General features: G+C 32.3%; 1 protein-coding gene across 3 annotated transcripts in view; it reads left to right on the top strand.

Annotated features, from left to right (window-relative positions):
* bdg (sodium-dependent transporter bedraggled) overlaps positions 1-27,106 on the top strand; it is a 103,425-nt gene that overhangs the window by 38,523 nt on the left and 37,796 nt on the right. For 2 of the 3 annotated variants that reach the window (XM_074134492.1, XM_074134505.1), the window contains exon 2: positions 8,603-8,717. The exons of the other annotated variant lie outside the window; for it this stretch is intronic. The gene's annotated coding sequence lies outside the window, so the exon portion shown is untranslated. The remainder of the gene's footprint in view (positions 1-8,602; positions 8,718-27,106) is intronic. 3 annotated transcript variants of the gene reach the window in all.

Genomic DNA, 27,106 nt, shown 5'->3' on the forward strand with positions numbered 1-27,106 from the left:
AAAAACAACACCAAATGTATCAACGTCCGGTTGTTTTTTACTCTTTAATTACATATATATATTAGTATATTAGATTAATTGCAAAACCATAAAAAATGCATTTGAATGAAATTTGTCAAAACTGGCATCTTCCCCATCATATGGGGAAGATGCCAGTTGATGCGGGGGAAGATGCAACAATATCTTAAGATATAAATTGAGAAAGAAAAAATTACAAATTTAATGTTAGGTAAACAGCAAAATATTCTCATTAAACACTGAGGGGTAGGAACACTAGACATTTTTTGTTTAATTTTTAACATTTTTTGTAATGCAAATTGTCTTTACTGCAAATTTCATGTAGCCATCTCTTGCATGTTATGCATTGAAGCCAATCGCATTTTGGGCCCTTCCTTATCATAAAAATATCCTTTACACTCAATACAAAAATCATCGTCCTCCTCTTCAATGTCACTCTCACCACTGGTCATTACCAAATTATCGGTAGCGGAGGATGCTGAAGATGAACTGTCCTTCCTTTTCTTTTTCTGCTGTACTTTTCCTCCTTTTTCTGTCGACAGAGTAGCCTTTCTTCTCAATGCCTCCCGTTTCTCCACCGTCGTAAGGACTTCAGCAGTTTGTTTCTTTCTTCGAGTTTGCTTGGGTTTCTGAAATCTGGGGGTAGGACTAATTTCTTCAAAAGAAGTGATGGCACCGCTCCTGCTTGTTGAAGCTATTGCCAGAGGTGTGTTAACTTCTTGTGTGGCATTCAAATTTTTTGTATTCTGTAAATTCTGTAATTTTTTGCGGATCGTATGTATAAACTAGATATAAATAGAAAAACTCACAAGCACGGTATTCACAGTTGTTTACTACACACTTTAACGTAGGAATTGCTGTCATCCAGTTGTAGATATGCAAAATATGACGATACTTGCATCTTCCCCCAACTGGCATCTTCCCCCCACTTACCTTATAAATATGATTGTCTCAAAATTTCTCCCAAGTGACTTGAATCTTCGCGTGCTAATGATTAACCGTAATCATTTCAGATAATCACTTAACCGATATTTTTTCTTTTTTTGTAAATAGACTTTCGCCAATTTTATTTTCCATGCTAAAGGTGAATTTAAACCCAATTAGTTGCCCACATCAACACTCCAATTGTGCGAGAACTACGCCTCCACGAATAGTACTATGTTTAGACCGATGTGCCCAAGCTCACAGTCCCTGAAGAAATGGCTCCCTCTCAAGTCTAGCTTTAAATGATCAACTTGCTTTCTCTCCTGATTAAACGTTACTATTGTACTTCAAATCATTTCAACAGACTTAACCATTTCAGCTGCCTTTTCTCAAAAAGTAGAGCTTGAGAAAACCAAGCACACTCTTAATCTTCTGTAGGGTTAAATCATTATTATCTCCAAAGAATCTTCTTAAAAAATAAAAAGTGTAAGCTTGGGATAAAAACCGCACAAAACTAATCATGGCCACAGTAAATGGCACTCCTTAAATATACCAATCGATTGTTTAAGAATTCAACAAATTTATTTGCAAACTATTCTACTAATAAGCACTAAAAGCACTGATGTCGAGGTCTGGGTGTGCAGTCAAGTTCTTTGAAAGCGAGGTCGGCCTCTGTAGGGACTGGACCTGATTGTAGTGGCTAGATTTAATATGTTCATGGCTGTTAATAACAGAAATTTATAAAATTATCAATAATTTTTAAAGTAAATTACTTAGTTTTTGTTTTTAATAGGAAAAAAAAAAAAACATTTTTAGAAGGTGAAACTTCTCAATAAACAGCCAAACTTGCGTATTAAGGTACTTAACTTCTTGGGCCTTATTATGTTTATGTAAATTTAAGACTCAAGTGATTCTCGGGACAGTTATGCTATTGACGTAAAATATTATTTAATCATATCGCAAAAAATAAACGAATTACAAACTAAAAGTAAAATATTGCCGCTTATTCAGACGGGGCTTTAAGTCCACCAACTCAAAGAGACAGAGGTTATCAGACTAAATGAGATTTAATTTTCTTATTAATGACGTTTAATAAAATCCAAGACCTAAAACGATAATCGAACCAAGAACCACAATACTTGTGGCAGCTAATGTGACACCTAAAGAACTATTACAATTATTTACACTCTGAGTACCTTTACAAAGGCATTCGGGTTTTTTAATATAGATTTTAATTACTTCTCAAAAGGATAAAAAAAAATGCTGTTTCAAAACTTATATCAATTCGACAATTTCAAATTTACATGAACATCACTGTCATGTGAGACTTAATCTGTCGAACTATCTTTTCATAAAAATTAATTTTCTATCGATCGTTTTAGGGTAGGAAAAACGGCACAAATGACTTCTTATCCCTTCTCCAATGAATTCAGAGGGGTGAAACCTTAGATTTTGGCTAGCAATCTATCAATTCAACTATTTTAATATCATTTTAATACAACTTTTGGGAAGTGTCTAATAATAACAAAGAGTTGAAGAGATTGATTTACAATTTAACAAATATAAGTTCGAAAAAACAAATTTCATAAAATTGGGGAAGTAAAACTGGTGCAAAACTCGCTAGAGGATACGCGCACACCCTAGTTGCAGAAAACCGTGGCCTAGAACCACTTTCTGTGCAACAGTTCAATGCCACGTTTCAGCGAAACATTACAACACAATAGTGTGAGGCCAGACTAAAGTACCCATTAACTGTATTGCACTTATTAGCTCGCATAAAATAGGCAGTTATAATTTTCTCAAAAAAACAATTATTGTTTTACGTCTACAATGGTATTGTCTAAAAAAAATTAATTTCACAATAAATTAACAAATGACAAGCGAGTAAATCAATTTATTACTTACAATTTTTTTACTTAAAAATGGAACACCTTGATTTTGATATTTAATTGTTTTTACTGATAGGAATTATTTATTATTTTATTAATTTCACTGTTTTGTATGAGATAGACTTTGTATAAATTAACTGACACTTCAAGAATCAATAAAAACACTTCTGTCCTTAAAACAGGATCTGGACTTTCTCAAATTTCTCCCAAACTTTTCGCTTGTCCGCGCCATCTTCTTACAGGGGTTTGTCTAAAAAGTATTCACCTTTTTAAACAATTTTTCTCGGCTTAGACGCTTTCTGGTCTATCATTCTTGGTCTCTTTTGGAAGCCTCTCTTGCCTCAACTCTAACATATAAAGTTCATCCGAAAATTTCGCTTTCGATCGTTTTCGATTTGGGTTGTAAAAAGAAATATTCTATGCTCAATTCTATATTTATTTTAATGGAAGCGAAACAAATAAATTTGAATGACTTTTACTAAATAAATTTCTAACCAATACCTACTTTATTTCTACAGTAATCGCCTATTTCTTCAGGCGGGGAAGCAACTCGAACTATAAATATAAATAGTAAATTCATGTTTTAGTTTTTAAAGATTTCTTGCAATTATTAGTTAAAAAAAAAGAAAAAAAATGTTCTTATCCTAAATATGAAGGACACAAATAGTGCATAAACTTTTAAATATTTATTGTGTAATGTTTACCCTTCAATTACTGATTCGCTGTTAAACATTATGTTCCAAGGTAGTCTATGACTTAAATTTCTGTACTATAAATAAAAGGTGTTCTTCTGCAGCATTTGCTAAATTTACCTATTTTTTTTTATTGACCAACCTTTTTCTCAATAATGCGAATATTTATTTATTTTTTTTTGTTTATTACTCGAACATAAAGCACAAATAAGATATTTTGCCAAAGGATTTATTGGGTTCGCAAAGTTTCTCAAATGTTCTCTCATTTACTAATCACTTTTAAGCCTTTCATTTGAAATATTGTTTAACAAAATATATATGTACATCATTTTAGGTGGATCCGAGAGTTGGGTGAGGGTAGACTTACACAAATATATGGTATGGTTTTAACTCTTGTAAAATATTAATTGGAATTAAATAAGATGCCAAAACGCTGAGTTTGAAAAAAAAATCAGTTGATAGGGTGGGAATTTATGATATTTTTTTTCAATTTTTACCTATTTTCTCAAAAATGGCTCCAACGAGTTGGTTTAATCTTTGCACTCTTACTAAATGTAAACGCAGCACTATCATTTATATTTGAAAAATTGATTTTAGTGGTTGTCTTGGAGAAGGCTGAAGTTAACTTGAGAAACATTAGAAGAAAGCTTGTGAGATTATATAGCCAATTTTTATTTCTTTGTTAATCCAAGACAACGATTTAATTTATAACGTAAATTTATTTATTTATTTACTTTTTTATTAGTGCCGATTGGCATTTTCAATACAGATAAATTAAACGTTAAGAATGTATATCATGTATTGAGCAAAAAACCCAAGAGATAGCTTTCCCGTGCTTCATTTTGTGGTTCTCGAAACTGGTATCGTCTAATTCTTAGTAACGTTAAAATCACTTCTTGAAAAAGTGTGCACTAACTTTTGTTATCTGACAAGTCTCTGATGTCACTTTGCTTTTTAAACTTCTTAAAAATGAATGTATAGGGTGTTTATTTTATGTCTGTGTTTGCCACTTTTAAGCGGCATGGTAAAGTGGTATTCATTAGGATACCTGCAAAATATATATATATTAAATTAAGTAAATTAACAATTAAACTTAGTTTTTATTAGATAATGAGTCCACAATTACTTTGTTGATTACTTTATTGGTTTCTTACAATATACAACCCTGAGATCATTAGCTCAGTGATTAAGGCACGGGATTCTTTCGCAAAGATCCAATGTTTGAATCCAGCTCTCAGATTTTCTTTTAGTAGCCTGTTCACAGTCCGATGATGACAGTATTAATATTAACTAGAGAATACTGTCCGGCAGTGCGCTGAAAACATTCAAGGTGCTAATGATCTCAGGTGTCGAAGCGCCTTTAAATTAAAAATAAAATATAACTAGGAACATACAAGGGACCAATAAAAAGAAACTGTAAGTTGTCATGTACAAATATATAATTTTGAGTGATCAAAAAAGGTAGTAACACTTGAACCGTCAAGAATAAATTATTACGACATGTTAAAGAGCCATTGACAAAAAATGGTAAACGATTTACCATTCGCCTTTCTTACGAGAGTTTAATTTAATGCATTTGATTTTTGAGGAAAACAAAATGTCTAAAGTTAACATTTTCAGTCCAAGAAGCTAAGATTTCCTAATTACTAGGTATCTTTTTTTTTCAAACATCAAATTAAACATTTTATGATTTGTTTATTTAGTTTTTGTATCCCCTTTAAAAACATTCAATTAAAATGCTAAAAAGGTCTCCTGCTTGAACTGGTTTCAATGTTGTTTTACCAGATTCTTGTACTCGAACTTAAATTGTAACAAAGATAAAGCACCCTCCAGAGAGAAATAATTTCATGATTTTTATCTTAAACAAAAAGTACTTAAATAATTTAACAAGAACGTTAAAACAAAACAAAAAGTTTTTTGAGAAATATGAATAATTTTTATTTATAATTTACATTGTTGCAAGCATACTGCACTGTCATAATGACAGTGTTATTACGGTAGTAATTTTTTATGGCATAAATTTAATTATTTTAAATACATTTTCAAACATTCTGAAAAGTAGGAAAACAAAACGCTTCTTTAATAGTCTTTTGTTATCTTCTTAAAAAAAAATTAATTGGAATAATAGACATTTATTTGTTACTGCCATGAAATTAGTTTCACAACAATCCACTAGAGTGCAAGGCATGTATTAACTGTGGTGTACAAGTGACAGGATTAAGTGCTTTAAGTATAATATTTAAAATGACTATAATTTTCAAGTTTTTGTGTATATTAGGAATTCCGGGAAGGTGTTGTTGGCTATTTTTATTAATCTGGGCATTTTTATTTGCGTTATTGCTGGCGATATTCAAATAATAATGCTATGACTTGCATGCTCTCCATTAGTCACTAAACTTTAAAGCTTAGTACTTCAATGAAGTGAAGTTTCCACATTATGGCAATACATATAGCGACCAGTACTCTTAAGCATTAAAACAAAAGTCTACTCTGACCTACTGGAAGCTTAAAACAACAATATAAGTTGTTTGGATAAAGTGCAAAATCCAAGATTCATCAGTAACCTCGAGATTTTTCTAACGCAAACATTTTAAAAGCCATCGTCCTGGACATAAATAGAATTTTTTTTTTTGAGGGGGGATTGAACAAGAGTTGATAATTCTTGATTTTCAGTTAGAGATGACTTTTGAGACCCGAGAAAGACGATGAAAACAATCTTCCGGAGATCCAAATTCAACTTTGTTGCATAACCTTTCCTGTCTTGGTACAAAAACTCATGCAATCCGCAAATTGGTCCGTGCTGCCTCGACAGGAACGTCCTTGCCTCTCACTTGTCAGAGAATATGATTTTACCTCCGTTACTTTTTGTCCAATTTCATTTTCAAGTTCCAACTTTCTCGTTCTCAGCCATCGCAGCAAAAAGCAGGTTTTTCTTTAAATTGTTACTTTAGTGAATGTAATTAAAACTTTTAATTTAAAAGCTATATTCAGTAATTATTTAACATATATTCATAGCTATATTCAATAATGTTTAACATTCAGAGTTTGATGTAATGTGTAAGTTAGATCCTTAAAAAAAAATCTAATTTCCTCCTGTGAGTCATTATTATTATATTATCAATTATCAAACAGTAATCTAAGGTTTTTATCACTATCAAAAACTAAAGAACTGTAAAATTTTTAAGATGACCAACACTGATTTAATTTGTGGTTTTCAGACTTTTAACATTCAGACAGATATTTCTTACTTCAAAGTTCAAGGCTTCATCACTGAAAAGATCATCTAAAAATAATTTTTTTTATTGAGCATAAATAAAAAAGCTAGTTAATTTGTTAGAGAAAAAAATATTTCTGAATGGTTTTATCACCTAAGTCAGGCCGTGACTGGCCTGGTTAAACAAAACATATAAAATTTATACAGATTGTTTTTTGTATAATTAGGATGAATTTTGAAAGATGAATTACATGAACAGAATGCACCACGCGCCTGGTCTGTAACGTCTAATGTCGCGCCTTCTTGAGGATCAGTTACTTACATTTCATAAAATCCGTTCCTTTTATCTGGAAAATGTTTAAAATATGACAGAAGGTAAGAGCAGTTAGCAGTCCAAGTTCACAAAAAGTTGTTGAAATCGTATTAGAGGAAATTCTCAAGCATGTTCTGAAATCTGGCATGTAAGAAGAAGTAAAAAATTCCTAAATGAAATGTTCTGCTCAGTTTATTTCTAGATATCCTGAAAACATGCTTTAATGAATTATGAGAAAAAGGTTTTTATGCAAAAACAAGAAACACTTTTTTCTAATACTGCCCAGAATAATTGTCCATTCCACACTCCAGTAGTTTCTGAGTAAGGTAGATTTTGGCCATTCTAGGTGACCAAGATACTTTGAATCATTTCCGATCGCTTCACTGACCTTCACGCCTTGCTAGCTCTCTGTAGCATTTCCAATGCTTTCGTTTGAGATTGTATCCTACTACTTTACAGGACAGTTGTTCACATAGAACTTGACTTTTGATTCATGTCCGTTTTCTTATAAAGCTGCAATATTTGGACATCTCATACGCCTCGTTATCATTATTTTTATTTCAGAGAATGGTGATATAAATTTTGGACTCAAGTCTTTTTAATTCGGTGTAATTCATAAAAATGTTTCTTAAGTTAGAATTCGTTCTATCTTTAGATTTTATTTTTTATTTTTTTATTTTAGGTATTGATGAAACAATGTTCTGCAAGTTAAATTCTATAGTCGTTAGTCTCCTTAAAACAGACTATATACATCATATTTGGATTAAAAAACTAAGATTATATTCAAGATAAAGTGAAACCTAAAGTACTTTACAGGTTTTAAAATAGAGATGGCAGTATCAACAAATCCACCCTCCTTCTCGACGTCTAGATCGAGGGTGTTAATAGGAGAGTGTTGTTAATATTTGATAACCTAGGATCGACTCTGCCTAGCTGTACAAGATAAGAGTTGGAAGCCAAGTAGGTCCGTAGGAGCCATTCTAACTCTTATCATTGTGAAAGAAAATTAATTTAATTTTGTGACATACCCAGCCAATATCTGTGTTCATTCCTTGAGATTTTTCAAGTTTTTTCTTGTCTGAAAGACCAACTTTCACTCTCGTTTATCCCTAAAAGACCTTGCGAAAGGCTTGAGGAATAATAGATATTTATTAAATAGAACTTACAAAAATGAATATTGACAATGCTATTTCATAAATTTGTATGCTCCGTAAGCACGTGTCTGTCACAAATAAATATTACTGCCTCTCAGTTTTGATATTCACAATAAGAATGTGTAGATGTTTTACATTAATTGATGCTTTGTACGTTAAAAATTCTCCAAAAGTACAAGCATTTTGTTGATTGTTATTCAGTCTTCTTCCCTCTTCCCTTTCTCTTTCATTTTAATTCCTACTCATTAAGAAAATTAAGCCCGTCACTTAAAAGAATTCCTTCGTTTCTCGCTCATTCAAGGACATTAGTGTCTTCTTTATTTAGAAATCTTATTCAATCTGATAATCAAACAAAAGATAATAAGTATTTATAATAATGTTACCATATTTATTTTCAGGGCAGATCTCTAATTTGGAACTTCAATGAAGTATTGATTCTCAGATAAGAGAAGAATGCTCTAAATGCACTAGTCATCCTGGGTAAAATTGGCTGAGATAAAAATTGACCTGCAGGTAAATTGTCCTGAAAGTATTTATTTTTGTTTTTTAAATTAATATTGTTATGCATTTTGGGGAGCAACTGTAACCGCATTTAGTAGTAATAAAAAATTATAACTCAATTTTTCTACAAAATAATATTTAGTAAGTAAATTTTTATGAAATAGAATGCATTAACACTATCCGGTTGGTATGATTGTCAAAAACTGCACAAAAAGCGTACTGAACAATCTTTTCTTTTAGAATAAAAGAAATGCATCAATTATAAAATAACAAAGGAATTGTATAATTTTGGTGACATTTGTTACATTGATATTTGGAAAGATTTTTGTTAGAGTAAATCCTCTTAAAAGAGGTTTAACAATGGCACAGGGGTTCTTCTTTCGAAGAGTTAGACTGTAAATTAATTATTAGATGGATAGAATAACAAGCAGATGGAAGTGTTAGGTCTTAGTCCAAATATCTTGTCAGTATGATATACTAGGGTTCATTTTTATGCGCCATTTCTGCAGCCGTGGTTCTAGTGAATGGAGATGTTAATAGAAATAATTATTTAATTTACAAATCTTTGTGGTTGTGTGGTTTTGCAACCTTGACGTAGCTATTAAATGAAACAGTTTCATTTATTAAACAGACTTCGCTAAAGCAGAAATCTTTTAAAACTAACTTCTTAGAATAATTTATCCTATTGATTAGTGTACAATAAGTTCTATTCGAACAAGTGGTATTCTGCAAAAATAGTTTGTACTTGTGGAGTCAATATTGCTGATTATGTCTTGACAAAAAAAAATATATATATAAGTATATATTATATATTAAGAATATAGTATCTTTTCAGATCTCGAAGTGCTTTTTTTTATTTAATGAATTAATCTACGCAAAAAGTTGCAATCTTCTAGCAAAAGAAGTTTGCTTTTTTGATGATTCACAAGAACATTATTTACTAAATATATTTATTTACTATTGTACAACTCAGTACAACCAGTAAAACTAATCACGGAGATGCAAAACACAAGTGGCTCTTAACAAAGATAATAATAATAATAATAATTAGAGTGTCTTACTAACTGTACACTCACTTGATTGATTTAGATGATCTCTACGCCACTTGCGTTTCAGTATATGTCTTGAATTTCCGGAAAGAGAAACAGAGGAGATCAGAGAATGGAAAGGCTGGAGAGGAATTCCGTAAATTTAGTGATAATCAGATTGAAAATGAGGAAAAGAAAGTTGGAGCCGTAAAAGGGAACGCCTGAAATTCGGCGGAGTATTTTGGATTAAGATGACTAGATGCGCAGGAATCAGAATGCTTAGTTGAATCCAATAGTAATCTTTGGTTTTGTAGTGGTAGTTTGGAGATCTCTAGTCAAAGAGATGAATTAGATTTTTTGTTTTGTTTCATTTTCTTTAATTTTCCATTAACGAAACCTGGTTTTAAGTAACATTAGATGAACTTTTAGGGTTCATCTAGCCGCAGCCGGACCGTGTTACGAAACAGGATTGCTGAATCATTAGCGGAGGTGGATAAGATTGTGCCAGTATAAGCGGAAATTTCAGCTGTGAAATGGATGTAGAGGATTCAAGGATACTGAGGATCTTCAGCCTTTCTAGAATGGGTTCACCCACCGATCAATCAACAAGAATGCCAGGATAAGGTAATGAGTATGTATTGGAAAAGTGGCCTCAGCGAGACTTCTAAGGCTTTATTGGGATGGCAGTTCCGTCAAAAAAACTGATGTCTCTGTTAAACAGCTGAGTGACTGCTGTGAACTGAGCAAGTGATTCAGGATTGCTTGATGGTAATCAAATATCGGAAGACGTTTCAGAATGAGTCTTTCCAAAGTCTAACTCATTATAAGCAAGAAAAAAAAAAGATGACAAGATGATGAAAGATTTATGGATTTTTGGGTTTGTGGATCATTTTTATAACAGAGAACTTCCATAGGACTACAATTAGAAAATTGTCAAATTCAAAACCTTTCTCCTCTAGAGAAAGCAAAGGCAGTGAGGAATTGGGAATAAGAAAAATAATGAAAATACGATGGCACTCTAAAATAATGGTTTGGAGAAAAGGCAAGAGAACAACCCTTACATAGGTTTCAGATGATTGCAATTACATTAAGAACTTTCATTAGACAAAGTCTGCCAGTTGCATCTTCAACACTATCAGAAAGAAGTTTAATATGTTAATTAAACATATTAATTAATAATTGGTTAGGAGAGTCAACGTTTGGTATTGAAACAGTGAACACGTATTTCTTGCGCTCTTCATTTTTTTATATTTTAAACAGTTTTTATCTTGTTTTTTTACAATAACTTTATATGTGTAAGTTCCTTTGACTGTACTTGAATATTTTCGAAAGTTTATTTGGAATTCTACCGAAGAAAATTGGTGAAAAACAGTTTTAAAGTGTATTTCAAGGTCAAATAGTTGTTATTATTTGAACAAATTTTAAATTTGAACATCGGACTTGGTGAGCTGAGAAGTGTAGCATTGTTTATAGTTGGTGCCAGTGGTGACTCTGGAGTTGGTGTCTCTTAGTGGTAGGGGACCATATCTCTGTCCTTCTCGCACCATTCGCACTACCCGGCCAGCTACTGCGAGACTCCGTATGTTATATCACCTAATTTATTATTATAATTGATTTTTGTTGCTGAACTCTTTTTATCATTTCTTTTTAAAGAATTAAATTTTACTGGTGAGTCTTCAAGTTCGGCATTTAATTATTAAAACTATGAATCAACAATTGATCGACTTGCTATCTCAATTCAAAGATGAATTGAAAAAAGATATTAATACTCAACGTAATTTAATAGTTTCTGAGCTTAAGGATTCCCTAAGCTTAATGAGTAACAAAATGGACAATTTAAACAGAAAGGTTTGTCAACTCGATAGAGAAAATCGCAAAAGAAATTTAGTGCTATTTGGCATTTCTAAGGAGTTTGAAGATTTTTTTTGAACTGGAACGTTTTGTATGCGAATTTCTAAACGAAAAGTTGCACCTTACGTTAGATTCAACACATTTTGACTTCGTAAGGAGATTAGGAATTTTTCAAGAAAATAAAGTGCGGCCAATTTTGATTGGTTTAACGCAATTCCGTACGAAGTTGACTATTTTAAAAAATAGTCCAATGTTAAAGGGATCAGGAATAAAGATGTCTGAAGATCTTCCTAGAGAGGTCCTACAGCACAGAAAAACTTTGATCCCCAAACTCATTGAAGCGCGAAAAGAGGGCAAATACGCCGTAATTAAATATGACAAATTAGTTATAAGAGACGGCAATAACTCAGAGTACAGTATGGCACAAAGGCAAAAACGTCAACTCTCTGCTACGCCTCCCGAAAATTTGGATGAGAATAGGAAGCTAAAGGAAACAGCAATAACTAAGAAAACAAAATCAGGAACAAAACCAAATCAGATTAAAGAGAAACTGCAGCAATTTAGTTATGGACCTCATGGCTCCTCTACACCCAGTGTGCTCTCCGATCAATCAAACAGCGAGACTGACTCTACTGTGTCTAGTCATAAGAAATAGCAACTATTCGGGACGGAACGATATCTGCGAGTTTTGGCTTATAATATACATGGTCTGCGGAATAAGAAAAACAACTTAGATTTTATTTCATATGTACAGCGATTTGACATCATTCTATTATTTGAAATGTTTGAGGAAGAGGAAATGATAAAAGACTATGAAAATACTTTTCAAGATTTTCAGCTATTTTGGGTACCAGCGACGAAAGAGCGCCTGCTTTGTTAACATGGTTTATGTTTTGTCAAATTTACTTTCTTATTAAAATATATTATATATATTATAAAATAAATAAATAAAAATACAATCATATTTAAATATTATTAAATTACTAAATATTACTAAATTACTATATTACTAAATTCACTAAATTACTTCACTATATCTGAACAGACTCCCCTGACGGTCAGAGTACCATGTGGACGTCTTTATGGCTAAATATTCTAATTAAATTTTAATTACTTAAATTGAATAAAGTTTCTTTTTGTTTTATTATTATATGATTTATAAATTTGTGCATTAGGAATTCTATAATTTATACATATTTTTTAAAAAGAAATAATTATAAGTTATGTATCTTTTTAAATTGAATAAAGACTTATTTCATTCATTCATAATAATTGGTTAGCTCTGGTAATATATACGTACTCGTAGATATGTAGGATATTTTTAAGTAGAATTTTCTATTCTCTCTTATAAATGACAGGAATTGTTAGTTTCGAATCCCAAATAAAATTGTTTACCTTTCATGTCTACTTATCTCAACTACACTTTCCGCTGAGCTTTTTAGTTGTATTCTGCTTGGATTTTATCTCTGTTTTGAAGATTATTCTTGGTACATTTATTGCTTTTGTTATAGCTCTCTGAATTGATAGTAATGTTCTATTTTTTTTTTTAACTATAAAACCGAAGTTTAATAAAACTCAATTAAATATATTATGAAAGGAAGTAGATATAAGTAGAGGGAACTGACATGGAAGATAAATCTAACAGGCATTAATAATATGATTTAGGAGAAGATGTGTTTCATTGACCCCTGAACCAAACTGGAGTACTGCAACAATTACTTTCTATAGATGTAAAGAGAAAAATTAGCTTTTAATAATTTGTTATGTAGCCGGCTATTGCTCCCTTTTTATTGATTTTTCTTTATTCTGAGTTGTATTATTGATTACGTGCCCTACATATTCTCCTGTTGTTTACTTTTATGCAAGAACTTTGTGACAACTTTAATCTTCGAAAATCTCTACGTTTGAATCTCATTCGCTTAAATATTACTATTCGTTCTGGATTGAATTTACACAATATTATTAAGCTTCTGGTCCTCGATGATTTCATAACATACCATATAATAAATAATACCCAAAATAATACCATACCTAAAATCTATTAAGTCAAAAATGATTGACCAATTTAAATTGTAATTGTCAAATACAAACTATCTGATGATATCTAATCATAAGACAACCAGTCTGAACGAATGAACCAAAATTTTCATGCTAATTCTTGGCGAAATTTGATTTGAAAAATAACAGAAAATGAATTAGGCGATCCAATTGTTGTTCAAATGTAATTTAAGTCGATTCGTTTTCCGGACTATTTGTTTCTGTAATGTTATAAAGCAGAAGATACTCATTGTGGTTAGGAAAAAAAAAGAAGTTAAAAGTATTCTTGGATATCTATTGAAATTAGGTCATGGTTTGATGAAAATTGTTCCTTCCAAACAATAAGGACGAATTTAAATAAATAGCTTCATGAACAAGATCTATTTCATAATTTTTCTTCAGAAAGATGTCATTTAAAAATAAACAAGTAGAAAATTTCTATTAGGCTTGTGACTTCTAAATTAAAACAAACACCTTCTTTGTCAGAGGTAAATTCAAGAACAAAATTATAGTATTTTTCTAAGTACTTATGAAGACAGTGCGATGTACTGCGAATCACCATTCTTATTTTTTGGTTTTCAAGCAATCATAAATATTTTTGTTTTATTTCAACGCACAAATAACGAAGGTTTAAGAAAGTTTGTAAAGTCTAAACAACTAGCTCCATTCTCCGCCTTTTTTTACAAGTCTGGAAATGTTTAGTATTTGGACTCCGATCTATCAGTATAACTACCATTTCAAACGACACCACCTGCGTCGGTTGTTGATTTTTTCATTAATATTGAATAAAAGTATTAAAAGTGGGTGCTAATCAAATGATCAGTGAACTCATTTATCACTTTAGCCAAAATAATTTTTGTCTTCAGTCACTCATTACTGTTTCTGCAAAAAAAGTTTATATTATAGATTGCTTTCTAAGAAAATTACTGCGGACTTTAGCCAGTAAGCGTGATTACTTGAATTGTGCACAGAACACTTGATCATGTTAACCCTTATCACTTGATAAGGGAAGGAAATTATTAGGTTTTTGTATCATATATTTCTCCTGCCTTTTATTCGAAGATGAGGAAGCAAAATAAGTATGAACGGTTCATAAAAGAAATGAAGATTACACTCTAAGGCAGGGCAAAAAATAATAATAAGATATTGGCTGAAAAGTTTTAAGATGGCTGCACCTACAAAACTAAAGTAAAAAATTAAACAGCTAAAAGAAATTTTCCAAAACGGTTTATAACATCGGCAGCCAATAAACCTCATGAGAGAAGGTCCCTCCAGGAATTAGTTCTGAAATACTTTGGTTGAGGTTCTCTCTTGAAACTTCAGTATAAACTTCTAGGAAATTCGGCGAAAGAAGAAAGAGTTGACTTACTCCTTGGCAATAGAGTCCCAGAAGAAAAACTTCAATATATTAATCTGAAAATGTTAAAATCAGTAAATGAGATTTACATTCACTGTGGATGAAGTGTGTTCAACTCTTGTAAATAAATCTTTTGCATTGATTAATAATGATAATCATTGATAAATCTTTTACATTAATCTTTTAATGAACATTTGTTCATTCCTGATTTTATAAAAACTAAGTAATGTAGTACAGTACTAAATTATTTCAACGTAACTTTCCATAATTTTGATGATTGTTTGTTGGCTAGTAACAGATTCCCATTTATTATTCAATCTCATTTTTCCGAATGAGTGAACTAGAAAACTTTTCTCTTCCAACGAAAACATCGGCGGTGAATTATTAAATTTTACAATTGTTACAGCATTGAAAGAAGGAGTAATATTCACTTTTAAATAATGTTTTCCTGAAGGGGTGGCCTCTAACTAATTATAGATCTGTGAAGGCTGGCTAACTGTTTCGTAATTCACCACAATTTTAGGCAGAATAGATTTTTGTGCCCTCAGCTGAATATCAATTGGCTTTTTTCAGCGCCTAATAATTTAGTTATAACCTGAAATTCGTTGGTTGCCCCTTTTTGACGAAATGTTGATTTAAAAATAAATAAATAATAAACAGAGGACAACATTTTCCTAAATATTTTTATTAAAAAAGTAGCTAGTTATTTCAATTTAACAACCCTTAGTAAACTTGTTTTTTAATTTTGGTTTATTCTTAGATCACAAATAAAAAGAAAGTCATGTAATGCTGACACTAAATGGCATGTCAGCATCTGAAGTATTGGTGTCAGAAGACTTTTTAGAGTTCTACGGGACTCCGGAATGTGTTCGACATTCATCAACGGAGCACCGAAAGTGAGCTGAAAATATCTCCCAGAAAAAGAGAAAATGTAAGGTTAGGTTTCTAGATTCAGTACCAAAATCTGCTGCGCTAACCATTAAGCTAATGCTAATTGATGTTCGAAATAATTTTGTGATAAATGGACGAATTTAGATAGATGCTACAGTGAGGGTTGTTACCAATTTTTTTGTGTAAAGAGAAGGAATTTGCTTGAATCTGCTGGCTATAATCGGGATCGAGTATTACTCGAAGCACCTAGATTTTCTCGACCTAGGAGCTGTACAGCTCGTGTATAAGAGCACACTTGAAAAATAATAATTAAAAACTGTTCTCTATCTTTTATCTAACTGTTGTATTTTGGTCTTTCCTTCTCAGTGAAGATAATGTCTATTGTTATTTAACATTGTTACATTGATCGTTACGGACGTTTCACCCAGTCGCATTGACATTCACTTCGACAAGTGGAAATTCCATCTAGGATCGTTTCCGTGGTTATAAGGCGGTACTCATTGAAAATTAAAAATATTTATGCCATTGTTTAATTCTAGATCAGTTTCATTTGGAACTAAATGCTTTTTGAACACTGAAAGCTCATGAACGTGCAAATTTGTGAAGTATAATAAAGAAATACTTGCAAGACCTCTAAAAATTATAAAGGAGGGTTTGCCCTGTATTATAAAGAAAATTTGGGAATTTTATCTTTTATAGAAAAAGAGAAATAAATTGTCAAAGTTGGGTGTTTTTCAACGTTACGCTTTTTCGTGCAGTTTTTGACGATCAACCCTTATACAACTGTCCTACCGGACAGTTTTAATACATATTTTTTTCTGATCTTTATGTATTTTGTAAGTATTTTATTACTGGTACCTCTAAATATTTGAATTACTAAGCAATTTTAAAAGAGAGATAAAAGCTCTCCTGGCTGTAGAAGCCCCTAATTAAAAGAATGACTTAACAATTGTCTCAAGTGCTGATTGTGTTTATAATACTGATGAGAGTTGCGGTGTTCTGAATTATATAGAAACTTTTTGGCGATGTAATAGATTTTGGTTTTGAGATAGTTTTACAATAAATAACATGACATGAAAGTAATGAAGAAGCGATCGAATTCTTCATGTTTATGACTGATAAATGCATAAAAACAAATGGATACGACTAAAATAAGCATTTGTATTTGTAAATACCTTTAGAATTTTCAGCGAAGCTTTTCTGAACTTCTAGAATGCAAATTGGTCATGTTTATGACAATTTAGCCATGTAAAAAATCAGAAGTTCCGAAAAAAATGTGTTCTTTCCATTGATATTACTTTGCAATTTGTTGCAACTGTGGTAGAACAAAAGTTTTTTACAGTTTTAGATTGATGAGAAATAAAAAAATTAGACTCCAGTTCATTCTTTAAAACATAATTTATTGTTATTAATTACTTCCACCAATTTCTGTGCCAGTAATTCAATGCCTTTTTCGTACCAGAAGATTGTTTGGAGGCTATAAATAAATACTCTGTTTCCACTCCCTCTAATAAAATAATGTGTTTTCCCCCAAAAAATGAGCCTTTGATCGGAATAAAGAGGTAGATTAGATTAAGTTAGGGTGGCCTCAAGGCCTGCGCCACCGCGACCCCTATGGATCTATTGTGGCTCAATAAAGAGGTAGTAAAAAGAGGAAGATAAATTATAATTCCAGATCATTGTCCGCCTGCATATTTTCTACTTCTTGTTCTAAGTTTAGATTCCGCAGTTTCCTTAAAATTGAAGTCTTCGCTAAAACTTAAAACTTGAAGGATGATTAAGAAGTAAACCTAACATCAATAGTGCTTAAGAAATCCTACCTTTTATTGATTGTTAAATAGCAAGGTAGAATCTGAGGCCAAATATCACTAGAAGTAATGCTGATGCTCAAGACCAGTGATGGGCAAAGTACGGCCCGCGGGCCAACTCCGGCCCGCGAAAGTATTTAATTCGGCCCGCCGAGGGTCAATCGACATGGATAGTATATGGCCCGCTATAATTACGTTTTGACGGTCGAGAAGTATAAAGTAGATTCTACTTAGTAGAATAATAGATGCATAACCTATAGGTGAAGCTAAACTAGCCGCGTAGTTACACAAGTGTGTAATGCTGTAATGTTTTTATAATATTATAATTAAAAGCTTTAACACAAAATGCATTTTTTCTATAATTCTGGCCCTCCTCTAGAATTTCTTAAACTTTGTGGCCCCCCATTAAAAAAGTTTGCCCTCCACTGCTCAAGACTATTGAAACTAAAAACTAAATTGGAGAGTAACAGATAGAAGTCATAATGATCTGGCGTTATTTGCAATGGTAAAAGAAGGACCACAAACTCTGACTCAGCCACTGGCCTTGAACTAGCCAACAGCACCTCATTCATGCTCAGCCAATCAACTACTTCGTTGTCTATCCACACTAACAATGAATTCAGATTATATCTACAAAGAAGAGACCAGCCATTACACCTGTGATTACCAAGAATTCTTGGAATTAAAAGTTATAAAAGAAAGTTGGCCACGCTTTAATGTGATGATTCAATTATAATAGTTATTCAAAAGATTGATAATCAATAATTAAAATTGTATAGACCACACACGTATCAGTTTCTTCTTCGCAATACTACAGCCAACAATAACAACAGTAACCAACATAACAGCCAACAAGTCTTGGAAAATTGTGTGTTTTTTAGTTTATAGTTTGTTTTATAACTAAAGATTTGTATAATTCTCGCTATGGAAATAAATAACTGATTCTTTTGATCAATTATTCTTTAATAAATGGTGCTACTGTAGCCGACAGGTTTGAGGCGAGGTTCGCTTAGATAAGAAGTATTGTGCCACTGGTTTCGATTCACGGTCTTGGCGATGGATTTTATTTAATGGTAATGTGAGAAATGATTATGCATTACTTTACTTATTCTTTATTGTCTTGCAAAGTATTGTTAAATCATCAAAGAGTGTGTTGTATTATAATTAATAATTTAAAAAAGCAAACTCCCTTCAGTTTCTACATATTGTTGGAACGCAAACAGAATTTAAACTAAGCGAGGGCTGTATACTAGATTAATATACAAAATATATTTTCACACTCTTATCTTTTAGGAACAAGGGATTTATAAAACTTTCCCCACATCCAACAGGTGGGCGGATGTCTAAGCAGGTGAGATTCCTGCTGATAAATTAAATCATAATCCTCGCCATAGACCAACTCGCCAAGACTAAATATCGAAAATTCCATACTGCTCTCTCTACTTGCTCAAATCCTCTTGTACAGTCTCTCGCCTCCTCTGACATCCCTAACAATCCTACTCGACGACTGAATCGTCAGTGGCCCCGCGACTTCCTTACTGTCTAAGAACTAAACGCCATTATTCTCCTATCTCTCCTCTCTCCTACTCATATTCTCCTCTTCACAAAATTATTACTCAATATGCTTTAAATACACATGGAAAAGGAAAACTTGGTCATTTTATGGTTGTACGAGAATGTTCTGCGCCATTTCTTGCTACGAAACAAATTGAACTAACCAAAAATTGGGGAATTTTTTATTCAGAAAACTGAGACCTTACCCTTGACATTCTGAGTAGAAAAAAAGGTCTTAGAGGAAAGTACAATGTGGAAGTACTACGCATTAAGCAATCTAGTTGAATCAGTTTTTACTACGAGTATATAATGTAGTGAAGGGATATAAGATTGGTGTGAGATGCCAGCCGTTTAGCGTGCGATTATAGGCGTGGTGTTACTGGATTTGATTCCTGGCCTTGGCCTTGGAATTTATTTAATGTGTTAATGAGAAAATTAAATGAAGGATATTAGCTATTCGCTACATTCACTTCACCTGATCGGTAGTTGGGCGTAAATGATAGTCATTACTCTTCTTTCTATTGGCTCAAATCAAGGAATATGAAAAATTAAAAAAAAAAGAGGCCTTTTTTTGGTCAAATCTACTGCTCAATAACCTACACTTTATGAAGTGACACTTTTGGAAGCCTTGTAGCTAGAATGATATGGCTACGTTCTGGGTATGGACAACGGAGACGAAGCCATAGTTACTGGATGTCACAGGCACATGTACTAGGAATACATAAAAGGATTCAGCCGGACAGAGAGCAACTTCAGAGTAAGATGATATATTACAGGAACTGACGGAATTACCAGATTGGGGCTGCTCTCCACACTTCACACAAAGAAACTTGCGAAAGAAGAAATAATATTTTAATCAGGTTCTATTTAGATTGAGAAATCGTTGAGGAAGGTCAATTAATTTCGGTTCACTTATTTGGAGAGAACATTAAATTTTGTTCATTAATATATGTAGACTAGCTGTACCCGTTCACACGTTGCTGTGTTCAACAAAAAGGCAGTTTTGATACCTCAAACATAATTTATTAATGATCAAATGTGTACAATACATCGAAATGAAAATTAACAATAAAATTATCCCTACTTCAGAGTACAGTAGTGTCCTTGCAAAGGTAGCATTTCTGCATAATGTGAAAAATTCAGTTAATGTTGTTGGAGGTGGTGACATTGCTCTTGCACGTACATTTTCTGATGTAAAGTACACACGATGTCCATTTTCTGCTAAATGAACAACCGGTGGATATCGCTCATGAATGGAAAATGATAAAATACGCCATACGGCCTCATTGCTACTTATGTAGCGTCCCAGTTGATACTGAGTGACTTCATCGTTAGATGCAGTTGTATTTTCCACTCCAAACACTGCCATGTCGCTTCCTTTGTTCACATATTTGCAAATATATTTTATCGCTTTCACTGAATGCAGTACTCAACATTTATGTGCGCGTTATACGTTTTTAGTAGTAATGGAGAATATGGTACTACCCAACGATTATCAACATCAATAGTATTGTTGAGTTCTTTTAGTTTAATGGATTTTCCACCATCTTTGGTATAATTTATTCTCGTATTAATAATTACAAAAAACTGTTTTTCATGGTTTTCATGGTTACACTTTTAACAAATATTACTAATTAAATGTTATTTTGATATTTTTAAAATATTTGTTCGGGAGCACCTAGAGCCCCAACTCTGATTTTAAAAAAACTTTGCAAAAACCTACCCGGGGATATACCTAATAATTTCCCAAATTTTCACGGCGATTGGATGTATGGTTTTTGAATCTATCGAGTACAAACAAACAAACAGACACACATTCATTTTTATATATATAGATTAATTTAATTATAGGAAAGAATTAGTTAAGCTGAGATCCCATGTTCAAATCCAGTTGCTGGCCTTTAAAGATACGCTGCCTAGGAACTTGTTACTGCCGTTGATGGTAAAGAGAGAACATGCAAAAGGCTAAGGGCGCCAATGACTTCAGATGTAAACGCGCTTTTAAATTAAAAAAAGTAATAATAGTTATCCAATTTATTAACTTAGCCACACTCAATTGTTTAGTAGTTATTAATAAATTATAAAAGTAAAGTTATTGTTTGCCCTTTCAATGTATGTATCATTTGTATCTTGGGCGTTCTTTCTTTGTTCTTTCACAAATTATCTGTAAACATCCGGTCTGCAATGGTGGGCGATATAAAGAAGAATGTGGTGGGCGATCAGCCAGCTGGGCTAAATAATGGTTAGTGCTTGTCACAATGAACGGTGCATCATTCCCACGATTCATAACGCTTTTTATTGGCATCATAGCACATTACAAACTCTTTGCTAGTTTTTTTTAACATTGTCTTTTAGCTACCCATATAGCTGTTTCTTCTCAATCATTCAGTTCTTGTAAGTGTTAAGGGGTGTGTTCACTTGTTGCAAAATTGCATAAAAAGTGATTCTGTAACCTTTGTTATTAAAATGTGTAAGTGGATACACTGCATGTAGCTTCGTTTTGAACCAAATATCGTATAAAGCTACGAAAGATAGACACGATCGGCCATCTTGTGGTTTAAAGAAAATGTCCAAACAAAGAAATTATACTAACATTTCATTAATTGCAAGGAATGACTTTTTTCCTGCTTTTACTTATTAGTTTTTCGCTCCTACTTTAACGTCTCCAATCTACATTGCTGTTTTGTCTTTTCTTGCTGGCGCCGTTATTTTGTAACTCTTATTTATTTGAGGTGAGTCAACATCTTAAGCCATTCGCCCAGAGATTGTTCAGTATACTGCCGGTCTCCAGACTACACTGTCCATCACCGGAGAGTGAGCTGTAGCAGAATCAGATTGAATCTCGATTCTTTCGAATTTCACCAAAGTTAGGATCTTCGCATGAAAATCCAAGCTAATTATTTATGCCACTATTTATGCCTTTTCATTTATACTTAATGTTTTCATACATTATTTGTTATATTTGTTTAATAATATTTAATGCTTTAATGTATTAATGCTTTTTTTTATTATATTGCTGAGATATTTGCTCAATTGCATCACCTTCTGCATCATGCAAAATAGTTCCTTGTACAAAAAGAATCCGGCAAATCAAGGCACAGTTTGGAATAATGTGATACGGTTACACGATTATTCCACTTACAACGAATATGGCTTTAGAGACAGAGGATGAAGCAAAACAAAATATTCTCAGAATCGAAAAAAACCCAGGAAACACGACGCTGAGGAAAGTTAATATAGTAAAGCAAAACTTACTGAACACAGAATTGTGATTAGCCGCGGTAGTTTTGGGCAGAGCTGAAACTTGGTCTCTCACAGCAGCAGATAAACTCCTACCGAACATTTAGAAATAACTGAATTTCATTAATTCTTAGGCATAAATGATTCCTAAAACTTCGTTGGAGAGAAACGGAAAAAATCTTGTCTATTTGTCAAAGCGCAAAGGTTTTTTCTAGATAAAGATCGTGACTGTGTGTCCAAGGTGACAATGAAGAGGAAGTATTTGCTTACCTGAGCGCGATGTCCTAACAGTGACTTCCTAAAAAGAAAGAAATTAATAGCGTTTAACGAAGCTGGCATCTCCTAAATACTCGTTGAACCTATGTTCACATCCTCTTGTCTCCTCCTCAAGACACTGCCAAATCATTTAATATCCCTTACCATCTCACGCATTTTTTTTCTTTCTTAAATTGATAAGTATTTATTTTTGGCTCACTAGTCCAAGATTAGGAAGTATAAAATAGATTTGATTTTACGCAAATATTAATATTTTTAGATCACTCTTTTGTAAGGAATTAAGCTAAGTTAATTTTATACAACAATAAATAACATAATATATTTTTTTTTATATGCCTAAATTAATATAAATTATAAAATTAAAGGTGTGTCTTACTTAAATCGGTCATTTTGCTGAATTAAGCAAAAATTTACTTTAACTGATTGATTTAACCTAAAAACCGTTAATTAAGTTGCACTTTCAAGTTCATTGCACCAAGCAAGATAGCTGAAAAAGAAGTGGTCTACAAATAACCTTGTCAACTATCATTTCAACTGTGGAAAATGTGGTTGGTTCCACAATGTTGGTCAATATCATTGATTTTATCGTAGCTCGCATGTTTTTCCTGTTCTATTTCGGATCTTCTTCATCCATCAACAGAGCTTAATACATCATTTTTGTAGTAGAGTATTTGACTTCTATAATGGATGAAGATCAGAAACCGGACAGAAATAGAATTCATTGATGAATAAAGCCAACGATATCCTTTCACCCTTAGAGTGGCATCGTGGCTTCTCTCTGCATGGTGACATCACTTGCAAGCAGAAGAGATTAGTGTCTGCTTTCTGATATTTTTTCAATATAAAAATTTGTGATTTAATTTTTCTTAGCAATTCACTTAGCAAAGTGTAGCAATTATGCCAATTTTCCAAATTCACTGGGGTTAAATGCCTTGAAACCCCACTTAAGTACAAAAACTATATGATCATATGATATGAAATATCTTAAACATAAAAAAAGTTTATTCTCTGTTTAGGCCTCAATGTACACTTTTGTCCCAGAGGATCCAATCAAATCCAGTTATTTTTCACGGACTTTTTTTTCTACACCAAAAAAAGAAGAAGAATGTTTTTATTATTATAATCACAAGAAATAAATTCAACAATAATTTATAACCGATATACAAACAATATAAAAAATAATCATCTTTTTTTATTACAATTTTATTATAAATTGCAAGTATTAATAGATTCGAGAGTGCCGTTAAGTAATAGAATAGACACCTTATTTTATATTTAGAATCCCATAAGAATTTTATAGTAATTGCTGCAAACTGGTCAACATTGTGAGGAATAAAATCAGATTTCATGAACGTACGATATCATTAAAAAAAAAAAATTCTCTCTTGTTCAATAAATAAATCAAAAATTATTTCTGCAAATTATTCATAATATTACTTCTAAATTCATTCTTAATTTATTTATTTGAATAAATAATCTGGTCCGTTATTCAGTCCGATTGAGTACATCTAGTGGTTAATACGAGTATGTATGTGACTCTGGATCGATAGTAGCCTACTTGAATGGGAAATTGTTATTTATTTAAATTCAGTAAATTTTTAATGTTGCACTATTAAACAAAGTAAGGCATAAAAACATGTAGCTTTCTCCTTAGTAACCATATGGAGATGCAACGGTTAATCTCTTTAAACCATCTGCTACAAAGAAATGTCTAATCAGTGCATGAACCTTTTCTATCCAACCCAAACAACTATTTTGTTCCGAAGAAGTCTAACTTCTTTGATTCTCCTTAATTAATTCGTTAGATCATTTAATTCTTTACTACAAATTATTTATTAAATATCAAAGTGATGGTTTTATTATATTGAAATTTGTTAGGAGCAGTTATTATGATATAGAATAAATCTTTAAATAGAGATTCGGCTAGGATTGTAATCCTGCTACACTTAAATTTACTTTTTCTAACAGCCTCTATATCTCTGTCTGATGATGACATTGTTGTCTGTTTAGAGAGAAACTGCACGAAGGTCGAGTACCCCAAGAAAACCCCAAGGCTCCATGACCCCGAGATCTTGACGCGCTTTCAACTTCTTATTAACCTAAAATTAGTCTTTAAAAACAAGAAAAAAAGAAAAAGGAAATTTAATTACAAAATAACAATGATAAAAATTAAGCAATGCTAAAATAAGTCAAATTATAAATGCAAAAATCATATAAATCGAAACATCGTTTACAAATTAAATTGTACAGACTTAATGCTATTATAAGCAATACTCTAAATGGCTTGAATGATTAATTAGAATTCAAGGCCGTTCTAAATCAATAACTCGTTATCGTACGTAATTACCTCAATTTAAAATAATTGCGTATCTTATTTAAATAGTAATCTACATATATATAAGGTAAAGTGGCTTCTAATTAATAAAAATAGCGTCTATCGCTGAACGATTGAAATAAATAGTGAAATTAGCAAGAATGATCCATATTTATTGAACAGCGTGTGGAATATTGTTAATTTAGAATAGATTTGGTTTCGGACATTTCAATAAATAATAAAATGCCATACCATCTCTTCTGCTAAGTTTGAGGTTGGTGATTAGAGGCATTTGGAAAGGTCGTCGCAAATACGATTGACTACCATCTAGTCTATGTCTTGTCTTTCTTCTAAGCTGATTAGCCGAAATCTTTCGGAACTAAAACGGAATGAGTGAATCTGACGATACCATCGTTCATTCATTCTTTTAATATACATCTGAAGGATGAGAAACCTTACCTAATATTCTGGGACAGATCAGTATAGGGGAGAGAAGCGTCTAATTGGAGGCGAACTTATCTTATTTTTCACTTTACGAAATGTCCATTTGGCCCGGCATTCGTTTTTAGAGGCTACTTCTTTCAATCTTATTTCAGTAACATTTCAGAAGTTATTTCGAGGAGTAGTCACGATAATATAAAGTAGTCAGGGCAAAATTATCCGAGCACATTTAAATTTCTATTAAATTAGGTTCCATTCCTGCTAATGTGAAATACATTAAAGAATAGTATTGGCTCTCAGAAAAGAAGACATCCGGGCAAATCAAAAGATCTACCGTCTTAAAATAGATCGCTGTTTTCATCAGTAGACTTTTCATCCGTTCTGGAACCACCTAAGTAACATCAGGTATCATACCAGACAGACTCGTCTTTTACAGCCTCCTGGAAGCCAATATTACTCTATTATAAGAATAATCAAACACAAATGGTTTTAAATACTGTCAGTAGAAAGCCAGAGATTAGGATCTTAAAAATAATCTCGCAGTAAATGGCCGAATGACCATATCCCATTTCTTTCCCAAACACCTAATTTAATTGTGTAAGAGTAGTATTCGGGTTTAAAGGAAATCGGGATCTGTGACTGAGAGGCTAATCTACAACGTGGTAACTAAGCTAATCCTTTATATTTAATAATCCTTGATATTTATCGCTATTAATTAGCTTTCTTTTAAGGAAGGGGATCCATTCTAGATCAATAAATTCATAACAAAAAGTATAGTTTGACATAAGTAAACGAAAATATGATATTCTGATTTATAAATTATTGTGGCCCTGAAGTACACAGAACAAATTTCACTAAGTGGTGACCAAGAAGGAAGTTTATTTCAGGAGTGTAGTTAGTTGGTGGATTAGAGGATATTTAGAACTTATAGAGGAAGCAGAATATAAAAAGATAACCTTCCTGAAACATTTCTATATAACACAGATTATTTGACATAATTACAGAGAAGTAGGGAAGCGTGTAATGTTGAAGGTGAAATGGTAGTGTGATGAAGAATGAAATATGGAAGCTCGAACAATGTATTAGCCTTGAGTCGATGAATTATAGGGATATATTAGCGCTTAAATATTAGAACTTAAAGAGCGAACAGCGAAGTAATAACTAATGCAACTCAAGTTTTGGGAGTTGTTTCATGCTATGACCTCCATTACTAAAATGTAAGAGAAATTACTTCTCTTTTTCTTCTGTGTCGGTTGGTAACTCTCTGCTTTGTTTTCCAGTACAACCCCTTTCCCCTCAAAAATAACGAAATTCCAAAGAAAACATACAAATTCCAAAAATCATTTTTATTATTGTTATTTCACTACTACAAAAGATAAGTTTCAGTAGCGGTTTCACCAAGTTTCATGTGAAATTTCACGACAGTTCGTTGCTCTACTACATGTGTAGTATCATGTTTTCGGCAAAACGAAACTAACACTTCTTACACAAACGACGGTCCCGGTCAGACTGATTTCTCTACAAACACGTGAGACGCTGCAATCAAAAGAGAAGGCTTTACGCTGCACAGCTGTCGGTCGTTAGGATTTGGCGCATGCATAGTT

The sequence above is a fragment of the Rhodnius prolixus genome, unplaced genomic scaffold (genome assembly GCF_049639745.1).
Source record: "Rhodnius prolixus isolate KJV_2025 unplaced genomic scaffold, Rpr scaffold_1, whole genome shotgun sequence".
In the NCBI taxonomy this organism is placed as follows: domain Eukaryota; kingdom Metazoa; phylum Arthropoda; class Insecta; order Hemiptera; family Reduviidae; genus Rhodnius; species Rhodnius prolixus.